This window comes from Glandiceps talaboti, chromosome 9 (assembly GCF_964340395.1).
Source record: "Glandiceps talaboti chromosome 9, keGlaTala1.1, whole genome shotgun sequence".
Taxonomy (NCBI): domain Eukaryota; kingdom Metazoa; phylum Hemichordata; class Enteropneusta; family Spengelidae; genus Glandiceps; species Glandiceps talaboti.
In genome coordinates, this window is record NC_135557.1 from 21,335,968 (window position 1) to 21,363,322 (window position 27,355).

At 32.8% G+C, this 27,355-nt stretch overlaps 1 protein-coding gene across 1 annotated transcript in view; it reads right to left on the reverse strand.

Annotated features, from left to right (window-relative positions):
• The window catches only part of LOC144439954 (roundabout homolog 1-like), a 135,768-nt gene that overhangs the window by 96,598 nt on the left and 11,815 nt on the right, over positions 1-27,355 (reverse strand). The window lies entirely within an intron of this gene.

Below are 27,355 nucleotides of genomic sequence, written 5' to 3' on the forward strand. Positions count from 1 at the left end.
CACAACATTTGCTTGAATATTTTGGCACTGTCATTTGCTTGAATATTTTGGCACTGACGTTTGCTTGAATATTTTGACACTGTAGTTTGCTTGAATATTTTGACACTGTCGTTTGCTTGAATATTTTGGCACTGACGTTTGCGTGAATATTTTGGCACTGTAGTTTGCTTGAATATTTCCGCACTGTCAATTGCTTGAATATTTTGGCACTGTCGTTTGCTTGAATATTTTGGCACTGTTGATTGCTTTAGAATATTTTGGCACTGTCCTTTGCTTGAATATTTTGACACTGTCGATTGCTTTAGAATATTTTGACACTGTAGTTTGCTTGAATATTTCCGCACTGTTGATTGCTTGAAGATTTTGAAACTGTCATTTATCCGATTATTTTGACACTGTCATTTACTTGAAAAGTTTGACACAATTGTTTGCCTAAATATTTGACAAAAACAGTATTTGGCCAGCTAGCCAAGTATATGGGACATTAAACGGCCAGCTTGAATTAGGATTAAAACTCTGAGTGAGAAACACAGTGGTCCGGCAGAGTTATAGAACAAAACATGATCCAATATAATTCTTATGGCTCTAATAATAAAACTAATGCCATAACCTGGGATTGAAACCTTGGCCTTTAAGCTATAAATATACAAAGTGTCCCATTGTCATTTATAGTGCACACAATCTTTGTTTTATTCAATTTTAAACACTATTTTCCAGTATCGCATCTCTACATTAATAATAATGGGTTTGCTTCCTGAATATCATGTTAACAATTTCTATGAAGCAATTCTAAACTACCATGCGATGTAATTACTACATGACAATAAAATAACACTTAACAATCTAAATTTAAAAGTACGGTTACAATAATTGTTTATAGTCACTTAAAATGTTTTAAATTACGAGGACAAACTCTATAGTTGGACTGGATGTATCTATTCAATGATATTCTATACCATCTACACACATACCAGTAACTTAATAGCCATTACCATAATTGATGTAATTAGTATCTCCACCTATTTCATTATGTGCTGGTATCCTTCATACACCATTTATGTTATTTCAGTGACAGTTGTATATTTGCTACACTGTCATTTCATTGACAGTGGTATATTTGCTACACTGTGTATGTTATTTCACTAACAGTGGTATATTTGCTACACTGTCATTTCATTGACTGGTATATTTGCTACACTGTTATTTCATTGACAGTGGTATATTTGCTACACTATCATTTCATTAACAGTGGTATATTTGCTACACTGTCATTTCATTGACAGTGGTATATTTGCTACATTGTCATTTCATTAACAGTGGTATATTTGCTACACTGTCATTTCATTAACAGTGGTATATTTGCTACACTGTCATTTCATTAACAGTGGTCTATTTGCTACACTGTCATTTCATTAACAGTGGTATATTTGCTACACTGTCATTTCATTAACAGTGGTCTATTTGCTACACTGTCATTTCATTAACAGTGGTATATTTGCTACACTGTCATTTCACTAACAGTGGTATATTTGCTACAGTGTAACAACAGTAGTATATTTGCTATACTGTATATGTTATGTTATCAAAAGTGGTATATTTGTATATTTGCTACATTGTAAATTGTTATTTCACTGACAGTGACATATTTGCTACAATGTACGTTTCACAAATGGTGTATTTGCTACACAGTATATGTCATTTCACTATTAAACAGTGGTATATTTGTTACACTGTAGGTGTCAGTGGAATCTTTGCAACTGTGTATATACATGTATGTGTATCATTTCATAGTTGCAATCCAATTTGTTACAGTGTATGACACTGATTAGCAATTACCACCAAATTTACAACAAACTTCTATTTCCAAGAGTACACCATGGTAGAAGAGTAAACTGAATATTTTTAGGACAATTACGAATGACTTAACAATGTATTTTTTAACATTCAGACCACAGATCTTGGCGTTCCAAGATCTATTTGAAGATAAAGTAATACGAAATATAAATGTAGTCAGTGACTGTCTCAATACAAAGTACACTTATCACATTAACACACCCACAGTACATTATAACATTCATCACAAATCTTAAATTGGTCTAAGTTCATGGTTCAATTTCCCTCCTGATTTTTTCACATGATATTTTACATGTAAAGTACAGGGGTGGCAACTTTTGTGTTGGATCGTTGGGTGGGAGTTAGGGTCAGTGTCCTTTAATACTAAAGGTGGAGTTTTCGACAAATAAAAAACTAAAATAATGGCCCCTGTTGACTGTTACATGTATGATATCATTTTGACATTATCTGAAGAGCTTTAGAATGTTACTTTGATTGTATCAAGAGGCTACTCACAAATAACAAGAGGGTTGCCTATCCATTACTTAAATGGTTTTACGATATGTACAGATTTACAATATACAACCAGGGTATAATAATATCAACACCATAAATTCATTTCCCAGTCATAATTTCAGAAATGACAAACTTCAACCTTGAAAATTGATATTTTCTACGTTTTGTTAGAGTTGCAAGTGACAGTATAGGAATGGATTTACACTGTGCATCAATCCGTAGTACTGGGTATACAGGTATATTTGTACATTTTGTACTTTTCATGTGACCTTTAACCTATGCACGCTGCAATCAGTATTGACAGCGACGCAGCTATTTTGAAAGTGGCAGGTAAAATTAGAAAAAAGAAGGCAGTAATACCTACATGTACATTGTACATGAGGGAACCTGTGAATCTTACCAATAATAAAATTAGATATATATTAAATGTTTCTACAATCTGATAAAAATCCGATGTCGATGTCGGCTAATCATTCATTGTCATTTTACCTCGGTATTTTTGCTTCAATTGACCTTCGTGATACATTCTTACGTTTTCATCTTGATGGCCGCCTCCTCTAGCCGAGGTAAAATAACAATGAACGATTAGCTGACATCTACACCGGATTTTAATCAGATTGATGCTTCTACATCCCGGTTCCGTGATTACAAACTGTAATGTTCATACACATGTCCATGTACGTCAATAGTACAAGTACATGTAGACATTCATCTTCAAGTTCGTCTTTTCAGTCTGACAGATTTCAGACGTAAATGGATACAAAAATGTCTTGCATACAGTAGTGGTTGAAAGAAGCATAATTTGCATAATTGCTTGTTTTTTTCTAACTACCGGCCCGTTTCTGCAAATGTACATCCCTGATTAGTGTTCATACATGTACATGAACGTTAATAGTACAAATACAATTAATATCATTACTAGTACATTCATCTTCAAGTTTGTCATTTCAGTCGGACAGATTTCAGTCATAAACGGATACAAAAATGTCTTGAATCTTCCACAATTTGGACTTCTAAAACTGATACTTCTTATGACAGTAAAATATATCTACATTGGAAAGGTAAATTAGAAACGAAAGCGATATTTCAACCCATCTACTACAGACCCTGATCAAGCAAATGTACATGGTAGACTAATCAAAATGCCACATTTGATTTTAACTTACCATTCCAAAGTTACTATATTTTACTGTACTATTGATTCTTGGAACATTCTTTTTGTGTTTTTCGTCTATACCTGTCTGCGTTTTTACGTTTTTGTATTTTAGCAGTTGTCAGTTTACTTTTTATCATGTTTAATGTCTATAGTGTATTTTTTTTTATTAATAATAACAACATTCTCAATATTTCCTACATTTTATTAGATTTGCAATAGAATTTGTAAAATCCACAATTGATTATACAAATTATATCAATGTTATGGGGTCAAATTCCCATCCCTATGATGGTGAACACTAAACCTAACCCCCTAGCTTGTATATAAATGTGTAAAATTTTGAAGTCCATCCACTGTTGTACACTGTGACTATCACCATAAATCAGTCCATGGTTTATGACGATGACATTCACACTGTATTCAGCTCTAACAATAAACGTGCAACTACCCAGGTTGTCGTGGTAATGACGGACACACATACTGTGTTCACGGACAACTTATTATCAAATGAGATAATAAATAACAATTTGGTGTTCAATTGTAGCTTCAATAAGTTGGCACTAAAAGGCTATCATTAATATCTAGTCATAATGAAAGGCTGTCATAATGGTGAACAATTACTTTCATTTCACTGATTTTACTCATCTACTGACATACATGTATATTGTAGGGCATGACTCAAAGACTGGTAGTCAAATAAATATATTTATACTAGACAATATCCCCATTGTATCACATTTGTTACATTGTAAGTTCAGTTTGTTACATTTTTACAATTTATGCAAATATATTGTTACAATTTATGCAAATAAAGCTATAATCTACATGCATAGTCATACCTTGTTACATTTCATATAAATTCAAAATTTATGAGGATGTTATGATCTACATTGTACATGTACATAGAGTGCAAATTAAAAAAATTGTTACAATTTATCAACATACATTGTTACATTTTATCTAAATTGTTGCAATATATAGAGATACATTATCAAACTGTATGTAGATTATTAATATTGCAACAAAGTAGCAATATATACTATTGTGTGTGCATGTACTATAAAGTGAGCAAAGTCTTAATATTCATATTATATTCTGACTGGTCAGTGACATACATACAATGTACATACATAAAGGAAATGTGTAAGTTGTAATACAATAGTATACAGCTTAGATTTACAACAGGATTAGCATATATAACCAGGCCCTGTGGTAGAAAAGAGAATGGAGGTTGTAAATATCGAGATTACAGTATGACAAACGCTAGTAATCAGAGAAGATAAGACAGTGTACGGTTTTGTACGGAGATCAACTATAAGACTATTTGATGATACAATGTATCCATTTATCACAGCTGACAATATCAAATCATCTAAATGTGTCCATTTCACTGACTTTGTTACATCTTCGTTATACTAACTGAATTAATTGTTACTTTGTACCACACCTGAGTCAAGGCGCTGCAACCATATTTCATAGCTTGCATTTATCACGATTTGGGTGTATACGTCACATTTTTATCCATTCTACTTCAAATTTCAATTTTAATTTTATATCCCGCTGTCTTTGTCACCTGGTGACTTCATCTGAAGTGTGACATTTCATATATTTGACTAATATTACAAGACAACCTAACACTATACTTTATGCTTTAATAGAAATAATGTACGTGAGAGGCATCATTGCGTGAACATTGAAATAATTTTACGTCCATGTTCGTCAGTGTTAGGCACTTTACAGTTTCATATAGAAATGTATGAGCATGTAAAATGTCTTGTTGGGTGTGCTAGAAATGTATGGCTGTGTGAAATATTGTCATGCCAGGTGCTAAAATATATAAGGCTGTGTGAAATGTGTTGTAGCGGGTTTTCGACTGTGTGAATTTAATCTCTTGCACATGGGTGTGCTAGAAATGAACAGGAGAGTGAAATATGATTGTGTTCGGTTTTCTAGAAATGCATGTGTCTCCAAGACATTTGCATTGTATACTACAAGCTGTACCCAGCTCAGTAATCTATAACTGTGAATTTCAAAATGGATGACAAAACTCGATGCCATTCATTAAACAAAGTAGATTCTATGCCTACAGTTTAGTCAACTACATCTAAAAATATCTTGTTAAAGGCCCATGATTCCGTCCCATTTTTTTCATTAATGTTACCTTATATAATGTATTAGTGGGCTGTAGGGATTACATAGGATCTGGATTTTTCAGGACCCACTTTTTAGATTGGCGAGTTGTTAGTATCAATCTTTCTTACATCTATATTATTTCTTGAAATGTACTATTTTTGTGGTCCCGCCAGAAGTTTAAAGTTATTTTTTATTCATTTTATCAATACATAACTAATTCCTTTTCCTCACTTGATATGTAAATATTGTTTTCTTTTCGACCTGATAAAAAAAAATAGTTGTACTAAAAATAAAGATGTACAATCATCGGATCCCAAGCATGATTTGTGCAAAAATAAATATAATAAATAACAAATAAGATAAAATTGAACTACTGTTGTTAGATTCAGTTTTTCTTATATCTGTATTATTGCTTGAATTGTATGAAAAATAAAGATGTACAATCATCCATATAATGATTCGTGCAAAAATAAATGTAATAAATAAGATAAAATTGAACTACTATAGGTAGCTAACTTGATTAACTTGAAGTAGATTGTTGACCATGACATATTGAACAATGAAGTCTAAATGATTATTACTTTCCTAAAATGAACTCCACAAAGCTGATGATGAATACTGGTATTTTAAAGTCAAATTACAGGTATTAAGGTTTCCATGGATACAAAGCTATTGCTGTAATTCAGTTCCTCCTGAATGTACTGGATTGACCTTTTAAGATAACCAATGCTTTGACAACACAATGGAAGATTTTAGTCAGGTTTTTTTCTTGATTTGATTGGTAAAACTGTGGTGTCTGTCCCCAACATGTACATGTAAGGTCATGTTATGATGAATGTGTTTAATTATTCTTTTATTCATCTGTCTAAATTTACACATTTGAATTGTTGTGTCCCAGTGTTTGTCTTCAGTTTTGCAGTTAAATTTGTTTCAAAGTCCCTAATGTAGAATTATTTAATTCAAAACCTGCTGGGACGTCTACAGCTGGTTTTGTACCATGACGGATAATTGCAATAAACAAGTACATGTATTGCAGTTTTATATAACAGGGACATGTCAGGTCAGTTTATGAAGCAGATAGGCTTTAGGTCCATTATACAACGGAGAGGACATTAATTAATACAGATAAAAGAAGGACATGTTGTAACACATGGTACAAACTATTTATTTCAAAACCACTTAACACAACAGACAACATAACAGTTGTGTCTGACAACAATATGAGGGTAGTCTCTTCCTTTGTATTCATGTGTCAGCCCTGAATACTATAAATACTAACATATCACTCACAACATGTATCAATTTAAAAGGTTCTAGTACCAGCAGTACAATATGGAGGTACAAATGTAGACTCTTCGTTTTGTCTTTATGTATCAGCCCTGAATACTATAAATACTACCGCATCACTCACAACATGTATCAATTTAAAAGGTTCTAGTACCAGCAGTACAATATGGAGGTACAAATGTAGACTCTTCGTTTTGTCTTTATGTATCAGCCCTGAATACTATAAATACCGGTACTACCGCATCACTCACAACATGTATCAATTTAAAAGGTTCTAGTACCAGCAGTATAATATAGAGGTACAAATGTAGACTCTTCGCTTTGTCTTTATGTACCAGCCCTGAATACTATTAAATACTACCGCATCACTCACAACATGTATCAATTTAAAAGGTTCTAGTACCAGCAGTACAATATGGAGGTAGACTATTGTCAAAGTTTGTCTTTATGTACCAGCCATGAATACTATAAATACTAACGCATCACTCACAACATGTATCAATTTAAAAGGTTCTAGTACCAGCAATTTCATCTTCGTAAGCCATCATTTCTATAAACTGTATATATTACATATGATGCATTATTCATTTTTTGCTGGGTTTTTTAAAATCGCACAATATTTCTTTCTCTCTTTGTCTGAATTATCAGTACATCTGTGTAAATATTTTCATAGACATTTGATGTATCTGCATGGATCTTTCACTCAAGAAAAACAAAATGGCTAGATTCTGTTTCATTATGATGGAAATGAAATCTTGGCCTAGACCCAAGAGTTTGTATACATGTCTGGCTTTGTCTATCTGGGATACGTGTATGCATGATGCACATATATTATACAACCATAGTGGTACTTATAGGCCAATATCAGTTTGTATCATACTTTTTACCTTTACACATTCTATTAAATAAAGACGACATCTTCGGATTCTTTTATCTTACTTTCTGTACATTTCATCTGAATTTTCGACTCATTTCATAATTTTATAATGATTTTAAAACCACTTTCTGTTAATTTTATCATTTTTCTTTTTATGTTCATTTCATCATCACTTCTTGTTCACTTCATACTAATTTTCTGCTGATTTGTCATCAGTTTTGGCTGATTTCATCATCATTGTTGTCTGTTCATTTCATCATCACTTCTTGTTCATTTCACCCTAATTCTCTGTTCATTTTTTCATCATCACGTCTTGTTCATTTGATTTGTTCATTTGTTCCCAGTGTTCTGTTGATATCATCATCACTTCTTGTTCATTTTATTTCTTTGTCATTTTCTGTTTATTTCATCACTTCTTGTTCATTTGTTCGCAGTGTTCTGTTGATATCATCATCACTTCTTGTTCACTTCATACTAATTTTCTGCTGATTTGTCATCAGTTTTGGCTGATTTCATCATTGTTGTCTGTTCATTTCATCATCACTTCTTGTTCATTTTATTTCTTTGTCATTTTCTGTTGATTTCATCACTTCTTGTTCTTATCATCCCAATGTTCTGCCGTCATTTTCCGCAATATCTACATGTATATAGTACATAATCTGAATACTCCTAATTCATTGTCAAAAGTCTGTCACACAGCCTGAGTACTATCTCACATTTATTCTTCTCCAATAAAAATGAAGAAAAATTATTATTATACAGAACACAAAATGTTGTAATATACATACAGATGAGAGTACATTGACCTGCATATAAATTATACATTCCAGTCAAGTCGGGACAAAGACATGCAATGAAATACAACATTGTGTTCAGTCTACACATCATATTGTCTGGTAGCCTCAAAATTGATGACACTGTTGCCCCTGACAACGCATCTCTGACTACCTTAGACATCACAAAGTTCAATTTTATCTTCTGAAATACATGTATATACATGAAGCCTTTATTCAGGGTGATGAAAATACCCACAATTCATTGCAGCATATCAAGGGAACCCAAATTGATGACCTGATTGAAATCAAAATGATTTGGAGAGATAATTTGATGACTAAAAAAGCTAATGTAAATGGTTGACAGGTGATACATGTATCTGCTTGATGTAGACTTTAACAGACAAAATGTACCTGCTGGAAGTGCATGTACTAAACCTAATTTCTGACTAACCCATTAGGCAATACTGTATACTTCATGACAATGGCAATCTATTGTACAATTTATGTAAAATATAAACTAAACTGTCCCCTATTCAATACTCATATAGATACAAAGTCTAAAATAATCAACTCCATTAGACAATATTGCTACATTGTAACAGTTCTTCATAATTAGGATGGCCATGCATAAACAGAGAGTACCATAAACTCCACTGACTACATGTATGTCTCCATCCTTATACACAGTACTTCAAATTTCAAACTGTTCACCTGAATACAGTTTTCTTAATGGGAGATTTATAGACTGGTCGTACATACTGTCTACAGTCGGCAAAAATACTTGAAATGTCAATTATTAACTTCATACTAACAAATCATAGAGAAATGAATGGTATTTGAAGTGAGTTCAGTACTTGCAACAAATCATACAGAATTGTACTGTGTTTGAAGTGAGTCTTGTATTGACATACAGGCAGAGTTGAAAAGGGTTGGTGACTTCATTGAAATTCCACTGTTACCAATAGCAACTAACTCCACTTAGCCATCACTTCAATGTCTTACAGGAATTTTAAGATCTTCTCATGGAGGTTGTCAACAAGACTTCAGACGACATCATGAAAATGAATTATCTGACTTTGTTCAATGGTGGAAATGAGAATTTATGAACATCATTATAAAATATATTATCACACTGTTATTGGTGTACATGTAAACTTGAACTTATACAGCCTAGAGATTAGGCTATCTGGCTTCACTGACAATGTTGTTTGCCAAAATGAGCCATTATGGCCAGTTAGATAGACTTATAGTCTCCGGACTAAACCAATCAGGGAGAGTGTAGAGAGACGTGAATTTCAATCAGAGACAATGGCAAGGAGATACAGTTGCATGTACATGTATACAAGATCGTGGTTCTCAAATTTGCATCATAAATAATTTTGTTTCTATAAAACCCACATCTGTCATTTCAATATGTTGTGTTATTGCTTATTTCTCAGTATGATATTACAATAAAATAAATTATTTATGTTTTGTTTATAATATTCATATCACAGTGGTTGATACCATAATCACATTCATATTTAGATCGTAATGTGAAACATTGAGATGGAATACGTGTGAAAAACTGATAGATTTTACAATCAGATATGTCTCTATCTGTTTAGGTTATCACTCGTATTATAGAGTGATAATGTACATACGATAGTATTGTAAACCACGCTATTTTGCTACTAGAAAATTTTGCGACTTTTTAGTCTTCAGCTAGTTCGCAAAAAATTACAATTCCACTAATTACCAAACTAGTACATAGTGTTCATGTACAAGAAGGTATTCTAGTCAGTACTTATTATTGTGTTTTAGTTTTCCAGCAAAATAAGCAAAAATAAGTCTTAAGTGAAAATTTCGGTTTATAGTATTTCAGCGATATAAAGATACGAAACACTAGTGCATTGTACAAATGTAATTTTGGCTCCTATCACTCATACTGGTACCTGGTAACCATGGATATAACAATTGTTTTGTTACGGACAATTGGTTACAGGCTACAAAAATACAAACAGAGCAAATTTATAAAACTATTGTTCCAGGGTAAAAAGACGGACAGTGAAAATTTATGAAACTGGACAGTTTCAGATGACAAAATCAGAAACAGGTAACAATGATTTGCAGTTCCAGGCTGTGTCAGGTACAATTTATAAAATGGCAGATGCTGACTATGAAAAAAAGGACAAAAAATAAAAATGTGTAAACCTACACTGGTCCAGCCAACACAAAGACAAACAGAAACCGTTAAAATTTGTAAACCTGCAGGTACATACTAGTATGACATTTACAGAATATATGAGATCCAATAAGGTAGAGTGAGTGTATTCACATGTACCTATGGCTGGGGTATTGTTGTAGGACACATCTCACCATGACTGCATGAGAGTGTTACTGTGTATATACTGTATTATCTTCATGGTTCACCGATACACAGTGATTACAATGGTGAGGGGATAGTTAAGTATTTTGGCCAGTGGCACTATCTGGTCACAAGTATAGATTCATCATGCCCTTGTAGACTACAGTGAAAGCTATTCTACAGAACACCTGCATGGGCTTTCTTTAATTGCCACAATAATGGCCTCATTAATATGCATAAGTGCTATGGCTGTCGTTTCAGCGTACTATGGGGCGTGAAAATCAATAATTTGTCTCTTTGTAGCGGGCAACTCTATGAATTGGGATGAGTACTTAGTTTGACTGTCTGTAGAATGGTGAACATGTAAAATTGATGAGTCAAGATGATGATAATAACATTAATCTACCAGACACTGTACTTCAAATCTGACACAATAAACACTTATATATATATAATGATAGCATAGTACTCCTTAAATCATTTCTCTAACTATTAAAGTTTTTAATCTGTTTTTTGAGCCAGAGTTCCAGACTGACGTGATTTTCATGAGGGTGGAATAGATTCAAATATACCGGTAATCCCCTAGGTAATCCACTGGTTTTTTTTTCATGACTACCAGTACTAGGTAAATCATTTGTTACTATGTTACTATACATATGTTCTCAGTTTTAATCTGTTTTCCTAAATTACATGCCAGACTGACTTGATTTTCATAAAGGGCAGAACAGATTTAAGTCTGTCAGCATTCCCCAACTTTTTTTTTACACGATTCTGAAGTGTACTAATTAAATAATTTCTGTTACTACACACATACATGTACATGTATGTTGCTACATTTGTTCTAAGTGTTAATCTCTTTTTCTACTTTATAAACTAGACTATCTATGATTTCACAAATTCAGAACAGAATATAACCCACAGAAATGGAAGTTTGTGTCTTCCTTGTCTGTGGTTTACCTGATTTCCTAAGTTGTTTACCTTTTTACCTAACCATTATTATTGTATAAAGAAGTCAACACAACTTTTCCAAAGTACATTCCTGTGGTTTCTTCATTGTCGTAAACCACAGCCTCTTTTACAGCCCCGTCCAAGACACACTGCCAAGAGCAGAGTTCATTATTTTCCAGTGTTGCGGAAGAAATAACAGCGCTGGTTTGCAAGAATGGATTTCTTAGTCTGGATGCCAACGTGGTATGGAAACTATCCTATTCCTAGTAAAGAATTAATTGTAATGTCCTTTATATATTAAGTTTGTAAGTATTTGAGGATTTGTATGAATGTTGCTAATATTTCATGTCCAGAGTCCAGAGTAAATTATTGGTTAAACCAGCCTGGAAACTGTTAAGATGTACAACATATGTAAACCTGGAAATTTTCGCTAATTTCACTGGAAAATGAAAATGAAAATAAGTACCGACTAAGATGCCTTCTTGCATATGAACACAATGTACCTGTCTGGTAATTAGTAAAAATTAGTTTTTGACAACTAGCTGAAGACTGTAAAATCGCAAAATTTTGTAGCAGTGAAAATATGTAGTTTTAGCCATAGATCCTATGGTTTGCACATGTCTTGGCATTGCCTATGGCTTCCTGCTTAGTTATGTTAATACCATTACAATAGTCCCATCCTTGGCTGGTAGGAATGTCAACTAATTAAAACAATGACATCATTTAATTAGTAGAGATGTACCTAATTAGCAGTCCATCTGATCACCAGATGGACTGCTAATTAGTGAAAGACAAAGAGGGCAAATGTTTGTTTGTGACAACAATACTCCAACAATAGATGTACAATATCACATGACAGGTAAAACTAACTGTACATGTACATGTGTATAGACCACTGGCAAACATTGTGTATTTTCAACAACTAATTACAGTAACTTACAGCAATCAGTTCACCTATCTAACTATGCCAGGATTAATACAGATCACTTTTACACATAGATGACAATATTTGTCAGGATTTTCCCACGTCAACAAATTCTCAATTTTGTCACAAATCTTGTCAGTGACGTCAATATGGAATGAGTCAGCCAATCAGATTGCAGTCCTGACACACCTAAATGTACAGATAGATTTGACTTCACCATGGTCCCAAGGCCTAGAAGATGTAAGAATGCAGAGTACAGTGACAGTACATCAATGACACTAGTATACACTGTACATGTACATCAAAGGAAGTCACCAGTGTATGGTATTTCAACTAATCTTGATCCAATAAAGAGGGATTAACACAATCGCTGTCATAACGCTCATTCGATATTCTGTACCTTTTTAATTGGGCCTAATAAACTATGCGCTTTCTCAACTCACACATCAATGTGTTGATGTCCATCATTTCAGAGCCATGCTATAGTTCTATGAACTACTGTATTACATTCAAGCAATGTAAGATGTCATCTACTGATGTCCCATGTTAGAACTCTCTAACCAGTGGTACCATTTCTAGTATTAATCAATTATTTGAAAGCTAATTGTGAGGCTCATTAATATTTGACCGTGTGTACAAAACAAGCTGAATTGCTCTTTATTTATTTATGTATCAAAGGTAAATGACACTTTAAACGGTCAATGGGGGACAACAGTGTGCCTCAGTAGGGGGTATCGGTCAATGGGGGTCAACATTATGCTGGAACATCGGTCAGTGGGGACAACATGCCTCAATGGGGGACTTCATTTTGCGAAGGTGCATTGTCCCTCTATGGGGAACATCAGTCGATGGGGAGGGGCAACATTGTGCCTTGATGGGGTGATATCAATCAATTTAGGAAGAGAGAGGAGACAGATTGTGCCAGTGAGGAACATCAATCAGCAGGGTGACAACATTGTGATTCAATGGGGAGAGAAGCTAAAGGATATCACACCTGAATGGAGATACATGTATCGGTGAATCAATGGGGGACACTGGTCAATATGGGGGAGGGGGGAGAGACAACATATTGTGCCTCAATAGAGGACATCGCTGTGAATGTGGGAAGGTCTCCATCAGTCAGTGTGGAAGTCATGCCTCAAGGTATAATATACAAGGAGACAATGGACACACATCTATTACGACGTGACAGTGATTTGAGATGTACTGTGAAACCCCTACGGCTAGGAAGGAATTCATTTACTCAAGTTATTAATCATCTTTATATAAATGAAATCATTCTATTTGAAGTTGATCCAGCTAAATCAATTTTCGCATTTCTATATTTCAATAGCTTACAGTATCCATCGCAAACTTTACTTATGGAAATGTCTCTGGTAAGGCCAAACAAAAAATTGTGTGTTCTGATTACACTCAGTTTCAGAATAGGTGGGGTAGGCACATTTTTTTTTCTCTTTTTTTTTGGGGGGGGGGGGGGGGGGTTGTGTGATTTTCCCCCATGTGTGAGTGTCAGTTATATTTTCCATTGTTTTCCAAATGGTCTCTGTGTTATTGGTTTCTTCAGGTGTACAACCATTACAGATTGGAAGAACAGTTTTATATTGTCTTTTTAAATTGATGTCAGTTTCTGCATGAACCATTTCTTGTGAGACTTTACAATTTTTGCAATTTTAGTTTGTTTTTTTCTCGAATACATAAAAAAAGTTCAGGGTTAACAGTGAAAAACTAGGTGGGTTGGGTAACCGGAACCGAACAATCAATTAAGTCTTCTTAGGCCTTATCTTAATTGATATTTACAAGGATGTCAATTTTCTTATTTTCCCGAATTTAAAAATTTCAATCCACATTTGATAAAATATATTTTCACCAACTATAGTCTATCTGTCAATATTCAGTTTTTACGAAAAGTACATACAGTAGTATCTTAGAAATAATTATAAATATTTGACCAGTTTTACAGAAAAAGACTTGTCTTTGAGGATTCTTGTTGAGTTATTAGTTTGTTTCTGTCTACATATTGTACTTGTTATTTCGTTTTTCCGTTGAGAATTGTGATGCTTTGATAAATGTTGTCAGCAGACACAGTAGACTACATCAAATATATATACATCTATATATATAAGACAGTATCAAGCAAGATACACAGGAGCCGTTACACAGTGTTTATATTCTTTCTATATATTATAGTTTTATGACACAGTCACTAACAATGTACAGGTACATTATTGGAATTCAAAAAATTGATGGAAAATATCATCTTTTTAAAAATCTATAACTTAATTTAAACTAAATATGTCAATGCCAAAACTGTTAAAGCAATATTCTAATAAAAATACAATTTTTTAAATATGAAACATGGGGTGAATAAAGAAATTTAAAGGGACTCTAAGAAACTCTGTTTTATGCACTAATTTTCGCAGATAAAAAATGCACACACGCAGAGAGTGAAATAAATGCCATAAATTTTGTTATTGCTAACTTAAATCTAAACACTAACTTGTGGCCTCTTGTAATTGATCTATTACTTTCATGGGACTTCACAAGTTAATTAGTATGCGTAGAAAGTGTGAACTGTGGCATGCTGGGAACTCTGTAGGGAATCCAATCGGTGTTGGTATTTGACGTTTCATAAAACGTTCAACTTTGAACAAGGAAATGAAACGTGAGTAGGTCAAAGACAAATGAATATAAATGCATTTAGTAGAATGACCGACTGTCAATGACAGATGTCGTGACTTGGGAGAAAGCCGAGTTGTGCGTGTGTTGTGTGCTAAAAGGTGTTATCAGACAGTGACCTAGGGTTCAACCAAACACATCAATATCTACAAATGTAACAATACATGTATTTTATGAACTGTGTGCCCTCTTATGAAAGATGTATTTTCTGTATATTTTACTTGAATGTGAAAGTTGTGATTCCTCGCATATCACCACAAGGATAGGGATCACCAAATTTTGGCACCTTAAAATAAAATTGCTGTGCGTCAACAGCATGTCAAATGGCTTAGAGGCCAAACCAATCACACATGTAGAATTCTAAAACTTTAAATTTATCAATGTCAGGTACAGGAAAGAGAAAGAGAGAGAGACAGTAAGCTGTGTTTTTTATTGATTTAATTATATTAATTGGTTGATAAATGGCAGGGTGGTTATTTTAACTGACTAGCATTTCACTGCATATTTTGATCACAGCAAGTGTCCATTCAGTGAACTCAGTGAATAAACTAATTATATACAGTGTACAGTTACAGCTTACAGGTGGTATAGAAGTCAAAACTATTAGGTTTACTGAGTTGATAATCAGCAAACTCACAGAACAAAGCAATGTTATATATTACTACAGGCAGTTACTTGGTTACAGGTGGTTTTCAAGTTATAATGTATATTTCTCTTGGTTCATTTTATGGTTGAATTAGTGGAAAGCAATATCATTTCATCTTTCTATCTTTTCACCAAACTTTATCTTTTTTACAAAGGTTTTCATTTTTCTGTCTTTTTATATAATTCTTAATTCAACCCTAGATGTATGAAAAGACACTGTTTGTGTGAAATGTGTTTGTTTAGGTAAATTTAAGTTTACATTATTGAAAAGAAGAAACCCATGGTGTGCAAATAGTCGAAAATTCAAGTTGTTCTTGTAATTATACATGCATACCATACAGATCTATAGGATTGAAACTTCCTGTAACCATAGACAATATGAAACTTAGACAGACAACTTTCTATCGCCTATGGAATTATTTTCAACTATGATTCAGAATGCTCTACAGGCGGGTATCATATGTTTGTACTTGTCTCTCATGTCCTTGGACTTGGATACAATATCCAGCTGTGGTACGTGGGTTAATGGGAATGAAGTTCACTATGTTATATTTCATATACTTTTTTATTAGACACCATTGCCCTAAAACACTGTACCACTCACAAGTCAGCTGTATGTCATTAACATCTTCCATACATGCTATAAAACACTGTGCTACAAGCCATTACAGGAATGTACCAGTCTAGCAGTGTTGCTGATTCCAACAACCAAAATATTTCGATTACAAAATTGGTTTAACAAGTTTGAATATAAAATTGGTTAAGTTGGTGAAATAAAAATATCAAATTTGCCATAGCGGTGAAAATACTGTCATTGGTCCAAGTGCATACATTGTACATATATTCCATGTACAAATATTGTACATGTTAAAGTTCAAAGATCACTCTTTTGCATGGGTACAAGGTCATATTGTACATGTAGAAAGAAGCAATCACTCCCTGAAAGACAACATCAAATACAAACCACAATATACAAAGAAAATAAATGTAAATAATGAATTGAATAGTTTTCCCAGATCAGATTTTGATCCGTTTGAAATGTTGTTCTGTGTCTGTGATATTTCATAGCTAGCACTGTCAAAACCTAATGAAATCCTTCTCAATACAGACTTGATAGGTAAGTATCATGGGTGTAATTTGTCATGAGTAAAATAACAGAAACACTACACCAGTCAAGTTCCTTTCTATCCTGATTTCTAAAACCTTGTCAAATTCTCTAAAAGTGGAGAACATTCAACACCGCTTTACAACAAATGACAGTTCTCATTCACTCGTTTCCATGGACACAATATACATGGCACCTTCGTCATATGTGAATTAAACGACAGACCTTTCTAATTGAATTATAAGGGCAATCTGAAACCCTATAACAGCAGAATATACTTGAATATAAATTGTTTTTAAAATCTCAAAGAGCACATGAAGAACAGATGGTTTGCATCCAATCCTACTTGTCACACATACAAATTATACACAGCTATATCAACTCAACAATAATAGACAATTACTATACATAAATGTCTCAAATCCATTTTAAGTACTCCAATACAAATAGCTGGGTTATACAGTACAGACAGTTTCACCATGTGTTTGTAATTGTTGTTGTCATGGTAACTTATGTCTTGCTTCACAGAATGTGTGCGTATAGGGTATGAGAAGTTACAGGATGTATGTGTATGTGTCATTCATGTGATAATGTTCGGTAGACAGCTACATGTCTGTCTGTCTGTATGTATGTATGTATGTATAGTGTGAATATGTACATGTATGTATGTATGTATGTATGTATGTATGTCAGTGACCTTTGCAACCACCACACTGTGTGCCAGTGATCTCACCGACCACATAACGTCACTGTACCATGTACAAGTGACATGTACATGTATATGCAACCAACAACACAACACAACACAGCTGGCTGCCAGTCTTAATACAAGGTTCCTATAATAACAAGTTCATGTATTGGATTTCAAGTCACGTTTTATTACTCTCATAACACGAGTTCAAGGAAAATCTTTACAAAAAAATTCTCCGATTCAGCTACTATTTCGTTCTGATAATATTCATTTTCTAAGAAAACATCAATTTGGTGTTTCTGCATGGCTGGTTATTCATTCCATCATCAAAGTATTGCATATATACAAAACACACTCAAAACACATTTATTTCTTAGAAATATTTAAATAGGTGAGAAGATTGATTTTTGCTGATGCTATGCACTCTACAAATGTACTTACATTTTGTAGATATGTACTGTCAGTGTGTTGCTAGGCAACGCTTTGTTTCTCTCCTGTATTTGCTGGAATGTTGACTTCATCTGGATAGATCTCCTTCTCATCAATGCAGGCAATGATCCTAAACATACAATGCTATCCTTTCAACATTTTTAACCACATACCATACACCTTTCAATTGGATTTTATCTTAGTAAGCCGATGTGTTTACAACACTGCTTTCAGATTTCAGATTTCATAAATGCAAGCCCCATCATCAATATACCTGTATGTATGTATGTATGTATGTATGTATGTATGTATGTATGTATGTATGTATGTATGTTGCTACATGTATCACCTAACCAATTTGCAACATTGTTTTTTAATTGTATTTTATCTAACCAAGCACATAATCCTCAGTACACATTCGATGTATTTATAAAATTTCGTTCAGATTTCATAAATGCAAGCTCCATCATCAGCACACACATATAAAATGTATATTTATAACATTGCTTTCAGATACATGTATGTGTAGATCTCATAACTGCAAGCTCCGTCATTTGTACATTTGTATATCTGATGCTATCCATTCAAAAATTCACATAATTTTCAATTGAATTTTATCTAAATTTGCAAACCACGTTATCAATACACATACATGTAGTATGTAAATTTCACAACAACATTGCCTTCTGAATAAGATTGCACAAATGCCAACGCAATCATCAATATACATGTATGTATGTATGTATGTTGATATCCCCTCACAATTCACAACATTGCTTTTTTAATTGGGAGCATTTTATCTTTACGAGTTCAATCACCAATACACGTACATCAGATAATGTGTTTCATAACATTATGATTGCTTTCAGTGCATTGTCCCATCACCAGTCTACATGTGTATGTATGATGTGGGTGTTCCTTCACCAAATCAATTCATAATATCACTTTCAATTGGATTTTATCTCTGCAAGTTCAATACATGTATCCATCATCAGTATGGTATTACGCCTTCAATTCACAATAACGTTGTTATTTCAACCAAATTTCATAAATACATCATGTGTAAGCTCCATCGGTACAAATGTGATGTGTTTCACAACAACTGCTATCAATGTGGATTTCATCTTTGCATTAGATCCATCATCAGTACACACATAAATGCAGTATCAGTGCCATGTACTTATCAATTATAATGTCTGACAGTTTTTGCCAGATTACAGCTGGATGACATGAATCTATACATGGAACGGGAATCCTGGATGGATTTCATTGAATGGGATTCCCAGATCATGGAATTCATTTTATCTCTAGTTTACATTCTCTAAGTTTTGAATTCACTGCTTTTCTCAGAATGAATCAATTGTACATTAATTTGAAAAAAATCACTTGGGGTCTATCTAACATTTTTAGTCAAATAAGTCAACTTACAATGTACACCCAACTGATAATTCATGATTTTACAGTCCATGATAAATTTTTCATATTCAGAGGGTTTTGAATGTTTTATAAGTTGAAATATTATACCTAAAAGGGGATGGATTTAAGCTAACATGATACTTCTCTGTTTTGTCATGACTCAATTTCAGAATTAGTTTCAGAAGGAAAAAGTATAAGCTGACATTTTGGAAACAAAACACTAAGGCAAACAAAATATACTTGTTTGTTTCCGATAACACGGCCTCAGAAAATAGAGTAGCTCGGTCAGGATTTTATTTTATTTTATCTTTACCTTTTTAATTGGTTTTACTTTTGGAAATTATTATTTCAATCCAAAAACAAAGAAATGTCGTTCAGAATACCCCCTCTGTGATATTTTGATGAAATATGTACAGACATCACTGCCCAATGGCGAAAGCAAATAGAAATACAAGGAGGTCAAGAAAACAAACTTGGAGAATATTTTTAACTTTTTGTTTTAAATGTTTTAAAAATATGTAGGGTCAACTTAAACGAGAGTCGGTTGGGTTATCAGAAACACACATTAATTTTGCCTAATTTAGAGAGAAAGAGTCTACTACAGATAATATGTATCAACTTACTGAAAATAAAGCAATATTGCACAAAACAAAAACACTGCAACTACATGTATATTACCTCACTATTAGCCAATGTATTGTTCTAAAAAGAATACCACTAACAATGAGAGGAAATATGTAATATTTAATTTTCAGTGATGAACATACATCAACCAATCAAAAATATTGGATAAAAACAAATATACATGCATTGTATTATTTTTTTTAATTTTAAAATCAAATAAAAAATTTAGTGAAAAATTTCAGTTTTTTAAAGTTTTTCTTGACTAATGATAGGTGACAATCTTTTAGTATTTAAAAAAATATTGAAAGTAATATAATAATGGTAATATTTTTAAATGATCAAAAACGGTTGCTTTCAGAGAGTATTGAATTGGATTACTATTAATGATAATTATATGTTAACAATTGTATAAATCAATAAATGCATGAGTCATAACTATTATGTAATTATTATTACATAATCTGAATATAATGAATAAACATGTCATGATATATAGTAATGATTTCCTATCTCATCAATTTATTGCTACTTTGTTTCAAGTTGCAACATATGTGTAACATTTTTTTTATTTTTAGTATCACTTTGTATCAATTTATAGCTTTGTGTTGTGCAGTTAGTTGCAACATATTTGTAATATTTTGTATTTTTAGTATCACTTTGTATCAACTTTGTGTTGCATAGTGTGATTTAGTTGTAACATTTTTGTATTTTTGTATCACTTTATAACTTTGTTTTGAAGTGTGAATTAGTTGTTACATATTTTATTTGTAACATGTTGTATTTTTAGTATTACTTTGTACCAACTTATAGCTTTGTGTTGCAGTATGACTTCTAGGAACAATTACACATTTGCAACATTTTGTATTTTTAGTATCACTTTGTATCAATTTATAGCTGTGTCTTGAAGTGTGATTTACATTACAATGCAGTTGTCTAATACTAGTTTTTGATATTGTGTTATCTGATCATACAATCTGACAATAAAGATAACAGCCTTGACATTGAGAAAATAATTTTCATGACTAATCAATGCCCACTTAATCTGCATTATTTAATTGCTATTCACAAACACATAAAAGTACACACATGTGAAGAACACTTAGATATTATTCCCTGATATTTTTCTTTGTTCAGCCAAGGAAAATACGAGTGACCTTTAGGGGTTTTTGTCACTACAAGTTGCTAGAGGAGTAGTGACAAAACCCCTTAGGTCAAGAGTATTTTCCAGCTGAATGAAGAAAATATTGCAGAATAACATAATTATACCAGCACCAGTAATATCAATATTGGGGAAAGTAATGACAATTTTGACTATATTGACTCATATTTTGAACACAGTTGAACCAGTGATATATAGATACATGTTGTGCCAAAGAACGACCAGGGTATAAATTCCGTATTTTTCTGTTCAACTTGGCTTGTGCATGGTATAATTCATGTTAAGTGAACTTTGCTACAAAACTTATTTCACTTCTTTTTGCTACAAAAATCAAAAACATGAAAATATGTGCTGGCTAAAATGCTTTCTTGTATATACACAGTGCCCCAGCCTTTGACATTAGTCTTTAGGAACTACATGTATATAGTATTTTTACTTTTAATTGATAGTGTCTGGAATTTTTGGCTTCTTTCTTCAGTATAACCTTTGTTTTTGACTCGTTCATGTTACCTAGGCTGTCTCCTGTGTGTTTTTGTCATATTTCACTTCGTCTTTTGTATGTGATTTATATGTTGTTGTTTTTTATGAGCACGTTCTCAAAGTAAATAAATAAATAATATAAATAAATAAATAGTATAATATAAATAAGTTGAAAACCAAAAAATATTTTCTAGTTGTGAAAACATCTACAAATATACATGTACAACTTACTTGTTGTAATGCAGGGGATGGCTAGTAGCAATGACATACACGCAAACATTTTGTAGATTTCTATATTAATAGTAATGACAATTTCTACTCACTGAGTCAACAATTTCTTGGAAGCAAATCTCAAATTTTCGTCGTCAGGGATGTACTACAATGGGCTATTGTCACATGACACCCCTGATGATGCTGACATGATGTCAGCGATAATTTGGGATTCGCTGCCATGAAAATTTTGACTCTGTGAGTAGAAATTCTCATTCCTAAGTATTAACCCAGAGTCCTTGAACATTCATTCTTCCATATTCATGTTTTGTTTTTTTTCAGTGCTGTTTGGCAAAATAACCTATTAAAGTGACATTTTGTGAAATAATCAATGTTACCATGGTATTTTTGTATCAAAGAAACTCCACCTAAAATCAAGCCCTTACAAAAACACACCATTCTACACAACATACGTGAATCACATATATATTTATAGAGTTGTTTACCCATAAATCTATATTCTGTGAAAAAAATGTAAAATTTCACATTTTTCAAAGAAAAAAAAATTCTACATATAATCAATACATGTTATTAGTATTTTGAGACTAAAAAAAGTATAAAAATTTAAGAAAATTTTCCAAAATGAAAAATTCTACAATATAATCCACAAATATAATTTCAATAGTTTTTATCTCAATTAATCTGAATAATATTCTATAATCAATCATGAAAAAATATATAATTTAATTTTTTTTAACAGAAAAAGAATAAATTACCATTTTGCGACTGTTCAACTATATTAATTCTGAAACCATAGAGATCATAACAGAAAAAAATATAATTATTTCCTTATTTTGTTTTGTCAAAGTAGTACCACGACTTTAAATGCAAAGTTTGGATTGTCTATTTCCTTGATTTTTTTTGGTAGAAGCCATACGAAGCATTTAGATGCAAAACATTGAAATGGTTTCACCCTCACCTTGTATAGCTGTAGGTCTTGCATTCTATTAAACCCAAATAAATTCACTTTGATTGGTTAACTGCCTGAATGCACAGATATTGGAATATTGGAAGCCTGGATAACAGTGTGTATCAGGTTGATCACAGTTATCACCTCACTCACGTCATTATTTCAGATCAATTAACGAGGCTACATGGCTGTAGCAGTTTGGATCAATTAACACAGCTACACTGTCTATCTATCTATCTATTTTACAAACACGCATACATGTACTCTCTCTCTCTTTCTCTCTCTCACACACACATACTGGACAATCTAAAGACAGCCTGCAGCAATGTCAGGCACTGAAGTGTAAACAGCAATACAACAGATGTAATCTTCATCAATTTGCTGTACTCCTCACTCGCCAAGAATTTAGGTCAGCTGACTTGGTTTTATGTTGAGTCTCTACTTTGGTTACATTCTCAGATTTTAGACCACACACCAGTATGTTGTACTAACATGAATGTATCATAACATATATGATGTGAACATATGTATGCACATTACATGAACATAATTTACATTAATACAGGTAACATAATCTACAGGCCAATTATATTTTCAAATTTTTACCAGACACCAGTATCTTCAAATCTATGTACACCAGGAAGTTATACCATGAACAATTTCATAACAGATATAACATGAACAAGACAAACATTATGCACGTACATGTAACATGAACAGAAGGACATTCAGATTCTTAATTTAGTTACATTCTCAGATTTCGACTATAAACACACTGGTACCTGTACATGTACATTGTACAATGTATGTTGTACACTACCCCGAAAATATCCTAACAGACATACATGTAACATTAACATTTTAATCGTCGTAAACCATGGCTTCTTTTATGGCACCGTCCAAAACAGGTACTTAGTAGGTACATTTGTATTTCACAGTGTCGTGAAAGAAATAACAGCTCTGGTTTGCGAGAATGGAACATTTTACCATGAACACACATGTACATGTGTTGTATGTATTGTACACAACATGAACATTCAGGTAGTTTATAGTAAACTGAGTAAGAACATCATGCACATAACATGAAGTACTAGGCCAAGTCTGATTTCATTATCAGATGGAGATCACATACTGGTACAAAACTTAAATTAAATGTAAGTTGTACATAACACAAGCACAAACAACATGGATGTTAGGAATATTATACATTTACAAAATGTAGCTAGCCTGGATTCCATGGAAATGAGGGTTTTGAATTCACTAATTCCCCATCAGAAATCAATATTAAAAATCCCCATTCACCTAGATTCTAGGCTAGCATATCCATGTCACATGATGAACATACACATGAACATAATTGATAGAGGGAATACAAGGAACATACTGTAACACATCATTTTTTTTTTTACGTTACGTCTTCAGATGAAGACATTTTCTAATCAATTATTAATAACCTACAAGTAATCATTCCATCCTGTTTTCCAACATTTTACACACAGTTTCATCAAATTACACAATTTCAATTTGTCAGTCTTTTAGCCAAATTTTCAACCACATTTTTTAATCTTGCAAAATCATTCAGTTGTCATATTAAATGTATATACTACAAAAACGATATAAAAAGGAATTTATCTGACAAATTTATTTTGGATTCATTTGACAATATTACATCATATTATAACACCCTATGTATGTATATATTATATAATGTGGTGTGATTCATCTACAAATTAAATTTCAAATTTCTTGTGCACTGTATATTTATATATTGACACGACACATCAAATGCATGTATCAATTAATTAGTAATGGTCTCTGACTTTAGAAGGTTTATGTATATTTGGCATCACAATATGTTAATTTTGTTATAAAACCATGACAAAATGTAAGAATAGAATAAAATGATTTTATGTAACAAACAAGTACAAATATAGATATAAAAATGTGGGCAGGTTTAGTATCTACGAATACGTCATTGGAGAATTCATTAAATTTACAAAAACAGCTGATTTGAGACACAGAAAAACAATGTAGGTAATATAACAATGGGGAAATATGAAATGTCAAACTTGCATAATTTTGAAGATTTTATTTTTAAAATTTGCATACAATATAGGTTTTTTTTATTTAGGAATTAATCTACATATCGACTGATTTCTGACAGAAATAAATAATCTAAGAAAAAGAGAAAATATGAAAATGTCACAATTGAACAGATTTGAAGATCTGATCCAAACCCTGTGGTATAAAGTACATCAATTATTTAAGTCTTGAGAAGTAGCATCTTTCAACACACTGTATCTTATCTCATAGTGTCATTGTGTGCGACTAGATAACGTGATCAGCCACGGCTACTAGACTTGCCTTATGTTTGACCTTTGACCTGCCGGATCACCAGCAACACACTTGGGTGAAAGGGAATCTGTACTGCTGTAAGATTTTCATAGGTATCAGTTGAATTAGAAATCTCAACTATTCAGAGTAGACAGACAGATGTGTCACACACAAAAAACATCATTTTGGACTTGTTTAATGAAAATATGTAATGACCTCTTCTTACAACTAAAATCTGAAAGGACTGCCCTGTGTTTTAAAGAGACGGATTATGTTTGAGAAATTTGAGTTTGCTCCATTGCTGGTTTATTTGTAGGTTGTATATTAAGGTCAGTCGTAATCCATTGTCAAATATAAAGTGTAACAAGACACCCTATAACATGGCAGACATTAGACAGTGTCCAAGTCATTTCTATGTCTCTCTCTACAATATTTCACTGTCTTCAACAGTATCATTCTTAGCTATTCTAGACATCTCTCAGAATGAACCGACTGACAGATTGGGTTGTATATTTACTGTCACTACATTAGGAACAATACGAAGAATGTACAAATACCGTGCACTGAATGTTTAGCAGGAGTGTGATTCCCAACTCATTAAGCAAGTATTTCAGTGATACAAAGACACCAATTTACACATATACATGTTAAAAAATCTGTATTAGTGAAAAATTGGCACACAAAAGACATAACCCCTTTTCTGTTCATTGAATCAAGCCGAGACTTTTGTTTCAATTCATTGCATTTCATACACAGATCAATTCCACAGATTTGTAATTCCATTATGACAAAAAGAACCCGGCAGCTGTTATTTCACTCCACATTATACAGACAAATTTCAGCGAAATAAAACTGAATTTTTTTTGTCATCATAATTCTGAGTTGAAATGAAATATATCTGTAGACTTGTTATTGTATACAGTGGCTATAGTCTAGTTACTCTAATCACCACATACACTGTGAGTTCGTATCTTATTACGAAAGCCATGTTATGGGAAATTAGCAAGCCATGGTTCACTGCTGTACTTATGTTGTACATATAGTTTTACATTACAGTATTGCAGTGTCACCCTTTGTTCATTTTGGACTACAAAATACACAGCCTGTCCCCCACATTGACAGAGTAACAATCACCAAAAACTGCTGTACATTCATTCCACAGTTTCTATGACTTGGTTGGCATGAAAAACAAGTTAGAACAAAAAATACTCACTAAACAACAGTTACATGTACACAACAAAAATAATTTTACTTAATTATGTTTTACCATGACATTAGTTACAAATTATCTACAATGTAACAATTTTGTGTTCTCTTTGAAACTAATTATAATTTTTTGCAACATTTTAGTTACAAAGTAACACAGGATGTTATTGTCTTGTTGATTTCCTTTCATTCAATCAAATCAGTAAACCAGCACTGACCAATCACACTACTTGTAATATTGTAGTTATTTAATATCAAGGCGAAAAATATAAATTTAGCTACAGAGTAACAGTTCTCAGCAGGGGACCAATAAAGCAAGTATGTGGTGAATAAAACTGTTGACAAACACCTCTACATGATTTCATCATGATTGACTGCACTACTATGATTGACACACTGTACCAGTTGGGGGTAATTTTCATCTGAGCAGTCACTCTACCAGAACACTGGTATTAAACACATTTCATTCACAGCTATTAAGTTATGTTGTTGGCTGAGATCAGATACGTCCTTCACACAGACAAGGAGAAAAACCTTGTCTGCTCTTTGTCAGTCAGAAGATAGCAAGTGTGAAGCAGTCCATATGTATAACAATACACTAGTTTAGTAGCA